The following is a 7,685-nucleotide window of genomic DNA, read 5'->3' as shown; positions in this document are numbered from 1 at the left end:
TTTATAAACAGCTTAAGGTATCGATACGATAAATAATACTATAAAAGCTACATTTGAATGGAACGGTAATAATTTACACATCCTACCTCATAATAGCGTAATAAATGTAAACGATTCATAGGAATAAATGTGATAGTATTTATGAAATAAAATTAAGTATGAAATATACATTTAAGAAATATTACATTAATGATTATATTATCTTACGCCTTATTAACATTCCATACAGGCGAAGCAAATAGATGCTATGATATACAGGATACCTTTAAACAATTGTTTCATTTTCTAACATTTTTCAGATATATTGTAATATAATCGTATAATCGTCATATTTTTTTACACAGGAATACTAACGCAAAATAATTCGGACATTGTCACTACTAAAATTAAAAAATCAGATGAAAGGTTAAGTAATGTACATATTTTTAATTCACATATCTCTCATTTACTACCGATCATCATTTCACAATGATACATTTGCAACGAAATAGATACGTCAGCAACATGCGAAACCATCGACTGGAAAAAGCATTCTTCTTGGTCTATTCGTTGTGACGGATAAAATCGTATAATTTCAGCACTCAGCAGTGGATTCACTTCAATTGATACGATTTTAAGACAGAGCTCAATTCAAAGAATCCTCGTTGTTACTAAATATGTTTACAAAGCCTGTGAATAGCGCTAATTTCCCTGCCATGCGCATATCTTTCTTTTTCGTGGCTGTATCCTGATTAGGTATTATCTTGTCCGCAATATGCTTATAGACTTTTCCATTCAGCATTAACATAAAAAAGCCGTCGTACCATCTGAAATCGTTATATATAATTGTCTTGGTATTATAATCAATTTTATAATAAGCGTTTCCTCTCCGATAGCATAAACAAAATTAATTTTAGGAAATCTAAATTATTTTATCTTTTTCTAAAGGTAGAATAAAAAACGAAACTAAAAATCAAGTTCTTTTCAAATAATAGACAACTTAAATTAATTATATAATTAATGTTTATAAGAACAATTTTATATTACTATTAAAAAGCATGTTTAGAGCACTAATTACACTTACATTTCCTGGTTAGCGCTTATTATGGCATGTTGTATTTTCCAAATTTTACTTCCAAAACATAGAAAATACCTTCCAGCCTGTGACACCACGTATACGCCAACGAACCTGCACGGTATCGTTTTCAGAATGCATTGTGATCTTAAGGATGTCAAGCTTGACGTGTGCAAACTTCATATAACCAATGAATCTTAATAGTATCAATTCCTTCGCATAACTCATAAGTCCCCTGCAATATTTTTTAAGCATATTATGAGAAAATGAAAATACTTAATGCTAAAAACTATCAATTGCTTTGAATACTTAATAAAATTAATTTTCGTTACTCCTCTAATATTGCTGATAAAAATTATATTATAATAATGAATAACAGGGACTCAATTCACAATCATTTTAGCATAACTACAATATAAATTGTGCTACAGAACGTTTCCTCGTTCTTTTCAATTTTTACAATTTACAACACAGCATATACGTACATACATGTGCAATTTTGGATACACCTTCCTTCTTAAAGATCTCTTCGGTATCAGCTCCCTGCGGTCAATATATAGCGGCAAAATTGTATACTATATAGTTGAATATAAAATGTTCCTGCGTGAGAAAACGAGAGAAAAGGAGGACATTTATAGTAGGTAATGACACGCGATACGAACCATGCAATAGTGTTAATTCGGGATTGGGAAAAGAAAGAAGGGGTAAAGGAGAAGAGATTCTTACAATTAGAGGCACTCTGTAGCAACTCGTATTATCTAGCACAAAAGGACCTTTTGTGCTAGACAATTATTCCTCAACAGTGTCTGAGAATTATTATATTTTGAAGACGCGAGATTGTACATTCAAAGCATTCAAGTTAACGAAAGTAAAGTACAATATAAACATTCTTCGGAGAAATCTTTATTACCCGATAGTGCCTGTCACACGTGCGTATAAATACAGATCACTTTCTCGTTCTCTTAACTTTTACAACTGTTACAAAACAACATATATACGTACGTGTGCGATTTTGGATACACCTTCCTTCTGAAAGATCTCCTCGGCATCAGCTCCCTGCCGTCAATATATATTTCACTATCACTATCATCTATCACGCAGCGATGGTCACGACTCTGCCACTGTCACTATCTATTTTTAGGTTACCGTTGTATTCCAGCATAGATCGGTCTTTCTTAACAGCTTCATGCGTCTGTGATTGAGAAAGAAATCTGATAAGCTCTGTATACCAGCTCAATATAAGCAACATATATACAAATATGTATATATATTTTAGATAAAAACAGTCAGTAAACTTTTAAAAAACAGTACTCTTTGAAATAATACAAGCGATAATAATTTTTATAATTACCTCTCTATATATCTTAAATGTGCATGAATTTTCTTCTAACTATATTTGTAATGTCATCAACTTTTCACGCTTGTTGAATATTTGTGCCATGAGCACCAACAGCTAATCCCATCAGATCTTCTCGAACATTAAATTTATCGGTATATCTAAAATAAGGCAAATTTTACATAATACAAAAACAATAATTATTACTTACATCTGCTTATATATAAAGTATATGATTACAAAGATAAATCTGTATCAAAAATCTATAGTTACTGTAACGTATACCTTAGATTAGATTTGTACGAGCAAGCAATATAACTAACCTCGCGAGACACCACGCGAGCAAACGTCATTGCGTTAAAAAATATTAATGTAAAATATAATTATCCACATACATTATATACAATAGTGGATTATATATAATAAAAAATCCTACTAACCTCGCAAACACACCACGCGAACACACGTCACATCACGCGATACACGCGCGAAACTCGCCAAACTCGCCGCGATCTCGATCGCCGTCGTCACTTCGATCCTTGCGTGACGCGACCGAAATTCGGAATTAAACAATCGTATTTAATGATGAGAGATCACATTAATAATAATATTAACCTCCTAACGACACGACGCGAACTGTCACAATACGATTGATCACGACGCACACGCACGAAATTCGCGGAACTCACCGCGATCTCGATCACCCGGCTTCGACCGGCCAATCACGCACGCGGAAAAGCGGCAACACTACGTGCGAGATATTTCGACTCGGAACGCTCACTTCTCGGTCAAAATGACTTTTTTTATTATAGACTAGACACTACAGACGCGCGCTACGCGCGCGCTATTTATCTTTAACATTTCACTATTAACCCTATTATACACAACTGTCAAAATATACAATGACAGCTGCAAATGAAGTAAGCGCAGCAAGAGAACCAATCGGCATCGCGGAAAAGCGGCAACAATAAACTTCACATCTCCTTTTTAGAAGAGGATATGTAGCTGTGAAAATAATAATACTAATAAAAATTATTATTAAATTAGGTCGACGTTATCAAAATCGTACTATTAAAAGATTAGCCATACAATTTTATTTGATTATTATTAAATTTATTAACGATGCGATAATGCACATATTATCTAATGCATTTACAATAGTTTATCGAACATATTCAGTTGCGATGTTTATTACATACATACGTGGATGTGCGAGAGAAGGGTCGTACTCAAGGTGCGTGATATGAAACGAATTTTTCTCAAATGTAAAATTCGGATTTGGTTTTGGGGATATCTTAAAGCCTATGGACTCAATGTGCCGTGAAATGCGCCACTCCTTCTCCGTTCTCGTCGTAATATAGATGCCATAAAGATGGGTATACAAATCCCAAGGAAACTTTTCATATCTATAACCTTTCTTTCTCAACTACCTATCTAAAACTATTTTATATAATGTTCATCGTGTATTATGCATTATAAACAATTCGCCGTTCTCTCTCTGCAACTAACAAGAAAAACGCAAACTCGAAAATTCTGATTTTGATGGAATTTTACAGTTTACACACATATAGGGAGAAGAGGAGGGGGAGGTAAATATAAATTTTTCAGTTGTGGTCCAAAAACAATTCTGAAGGGTGAAATTACTTCTTATATGTATATAGAGCAGTTTTTGCTTTTCTTGATATATTTCGAAGAGTATTATTCAAGATATAAAAAAATGTTTTATACCATAAAACTTTTGTTATATTTGGAATACTTTTTGAGATATATCAAGAAAAGCAGAAAACCGCTCTACCTATGTATATATGAAGATTTTAGAATCGTTTTTGTGCCGTAACTCAAAATTTTTTATAATTTTGTCTATTTACCCCTGCTTTCACGTATGTAAAGTTTCATCAAAATCAGAATTTTCGAATTCGCGAGATTTTTTTATAAGATATTACTATTTACGAATGTAATGTTACGACATAAAAAATATTTTTTTTTTATTTGAGTTGAAAAGAGCTTTTGCGAAATAGACGCATGTTGTAATTCACAAACAGTGTGATACTGCGTTAACGTCGAAATTAAGTTAATAATAAGATTGACAAAAACCAATTTTCGTAATGTCATTACAATTTCATATTTTATTAGCTAAAAATTAATCTAAAAGGGAGTTTACACACGCAATGATTAGTGGCGCCAACTGACTGCGGCAATCATTGACGCCGGAAACCGACTGGCAAACTCACAAGTGTTTACACAGTGATTGGCGTATAATATGGAAAATATTTAATATTTATTAAACACACAGAAAATGACAGCAAGCATATAACCTCAAATTTTGACCAATAACCGTCAGTAATCGCCACATTACTAGCGCCAGTTTGTATCAAGTGTTTACACTTGCATTTTTACTGGCGTTAGTCGATTGGCGCAACTAATCATTGCGTGTGTAAACTTCCCTTTAATTCACTATCCATTCTTTTCCATGTCATCACTTTTATACCTTGTATAGGATTTTTATCTATACTTATTTTATGTTATTTTATTCACATTTATCTTTATTCATATCAAACGACGCAGTAGCCTATTAATTTTTTATTAGGCGAATCGGATCACAGGACGAATCGGATCAATATAAGCTTTAAGACAGTTTTTGTCAGGGTTTTGTTTTAAATGAGCTGTTTTATCGTACCAATTACTTCCGTGCGTTTTCCCCGAAAACAATAGACAACAGCTCTGTATTGCGTGTAATTTAGTGTTAGTCGACGATAGAAGCGTAGAGATTGTAAGTAAACGAAGAAATTTTGGCGCTAAGGTAAAATCACGATCTCAATTTTGTGACTTTGTAACGAAAAGATATATTGAAACTTATGCAAATTATAATGATTTGTACAGTGTATATGTATGCTGAATTAGTCTAGTAAGTAGTTTAAATAATATTTTTAAGATAGTTTGGAGAAAACGAAGATACTTTATGAAATCGACATACGGGGTTAATCGGATCATCTTTTTCGGGGTGATTCGGATCATGAAATTTTTCGACATTTTATAGTACATTTTATAATTATTATAACAAAAGTGTGTTCTTTTTTCTATTCCTAGATAGTTTGCACGTACAATCGTAAATTAACTAATGAGTCATGATCTCAAGAAACAATGAACGAGGCTATGCAGAAAGTAAAGTCTGGAAAAATGACTTTGCGTCAAGTTGTTGAATGCTATAAGATTTCAGGGACTGGCATTACATCTATTGCAATGAAAAATTCGTCCATCCACCTGTCGAAGGCCCGTATTCATAGTCCGTTTTTATTTCAAGAACTTAAGTAATATCTTAAGGGGATTCTATAGCGAAGGCCGAACTTCCTCGATGTTGATAATGTCAACATTATTTCTAATCCTGTTTTCTCTATATCTGTCTTTGTCTAACTATAGTAATCTGTCCTTGTTCGATCGCTGCTCCATTTTTCGCTACACGCAATACTGCTTATCCTATCAACCTGCATGTATTTTTGCACATATAAAAGTTAAAAACATGCAACTTTTTTTCTAGGCTTTTATCTTGCTCTAATTGTATGATATTGTTCTTAAGTGTTTTCTCTAGAGCTTGTATCTCATTTTGTATACATAAACTGCAGTATTTTTGTATAAGTAGATATTGTCGTCAGTGACAGCTCTATATGTCCAAATTTTTAATTTTTGTTTCATTTTTTATGTAAAACCGACCCTAGTCCTCTTTATTTTTATGCGTACTTTAATTCTGTAAAAGAATTTTGCAATTCTGTAAAGCCAATTAAAAGTTGTACGCTTTTAACTAAATGTCGGTAATTACTGCCACTATAGGATCCCCTTAAGTAATGCCGGCACAGTAATTGGTTTTTAACATCTTAAGATTGTGCTTAAGACGGTTTTAAATATAAGATCTGAGTATGAATCCGAAGACTGGATTTAGTGCAACAAATGTGAAGAATGATGTCACGAGAACTGTGCTAATAGAAAGGGTAAAAAAGGACCATTTACTTCCGAATTCTGTGTTAAATAAATTATTTTTGTCTAATGTAAATAGTTTATTTTAAAGAGTTTATTAATTTTCAAAGAGTAGTTTTTTATTTATATCAAGTAATTTATTTTAAATAATTTGTTGGTTTATTTTTATTTCTTTTATAACTAGTGATCCGCTTCACCCCCAATTTCGGAGCAAATCGGATAATTCTCTTCTTTTCATTTTTTTGTTGTGCAATAAAAAATATCATGTTTATGTATTATTTTATTACATAAAATCCAAGCTAAAGTTATAAAGATTAAGAAGCTATAATAAAATTAAGTAATAAAATTTGTTTTTGATTGCTTTTTTACCAAGAAAGAAAAATTGATCCGATTCGCCTCACTCTACTTTTAGCACTCTACTTAGCTTTTTATGAGACTATTCTATCTATATTTATTTGTTTACTAAAAAATTGACTCGTTTTGTATTTATTAAAATTACATTTTACGTAACATGAGGTTTGTTTTTATTGATTTATAAATTTATAGATTTATGTTATCTAAACATAGCATATATGTATAAAGTTTATAACTAATAAAAAATATTTATAAGGCATTTTTAGAGAATAGTTGTCTCACGAGATGTGGTTATTGTCAAATGTTTCGTATTTCAGCTGTTAATAGTTTTGTTGCACTGTCGTTTTTTAATCATGCTATGTAGTGCTTCTCAATTAATTTTGGTTAAGTTATTTAAGAATTCCTGTTTCCAGCGTTGGTAAGTAAACTTTTAAAACTTCACTTAGGGGAGACCGGGGCTCGTTGGCACAAGGGGCAAGTTAACATTGCGTTCCGTTTATGTATATTTATGGCGAAAAAAACAATGGAAAAGTTATCATAAAATATCTCTTTTATCTCTTTTATAGATACTTTTCCTAAAGTTTTATTTAAATCAAACAAGTATTACAATAAAAAAAATAAACGCGTGGTCGCCACGCGCGTTAGAAGTGAAACTTCTGAAGGCAAGGGCTTTGCCATAACTTTTCTGAAATTAATACAAAAATTCGAAGTATAGGTTCTAATGGAAAATCCGTACGAATAAACCGGGCTAACTAAGAACCAGCGCGGTAAATGATGCGCGAAAGTTTTATCTATATTTTTATTTTACATATTTTCCTACCTTTGACTGCGTGCCGACTAGATTTGTCAGACTTGAAACACAGCTCCGGTTGGAGTAGTAAAATCCCACTGAGGCATGTGGTAATATTTATTGCAATAATCTATAATTAGTTGTAATATTACGCGTATTTTCAGCCAGCATGATTTAAAATT

General features: G+C 32.2%; 1 long non-coding RNA gene across 4 annotated transcripts; it reads right to left on the bottom strand.

Annotated features, from left to right (window-relative positions):
- Positions 1-480: 480 nt before the first annotated feature.
- LOC112452938 lies at positions 481-3,061 on the bottom strand. Of its 4 annotated transcripts, none has more exons than XR_003040673.1 (6): positions 2,831-3,061; positions 2,406-2,522; positions 2,057-2,246; positions 1,540-1,654; positions 1,064-1,289; positions 481-806 (listed from the first exon to the last, which is right to left on the bottom strand). It is a non-coding gene; the product is annotated as an uncharacterized LOC112452938 (long non-coding RNA). The 4 variants fall into 4 exon arrangements; XR_003040582.1 differs by having other exon boundaries at positions 2,406-2,551; positions 2,831-3,060; XR_003040606.1 differs by having other exon boundaries at positions 1,544-1,654; positions 2,406-2,551; positions 2,831-3,060.
- Between the last annotated feature and the right edge of the window lie 4,624 nt (positions 3,062-7,685).

Source organism: Temnothorax curvispinosus, unplaced genomic scaffold, assembly GCF_003070985.1.
Source record: "Temnothorax curvispinosus isolate PA1 unplaced genomic scaffold, ASM307098v1 QBEX01000021.1, whole genome shotgun sequence".
Classification (NCBI taxonomy): Eukaryota; Metazoa; Arthropoda; class Insecta; order Hymenoptera; family Formicidae; genus Temnothorax; species Temnothorax curvispinosus.
This window is presented reverse-complemented; position numbering and strand designations above follow the sequence as displayed.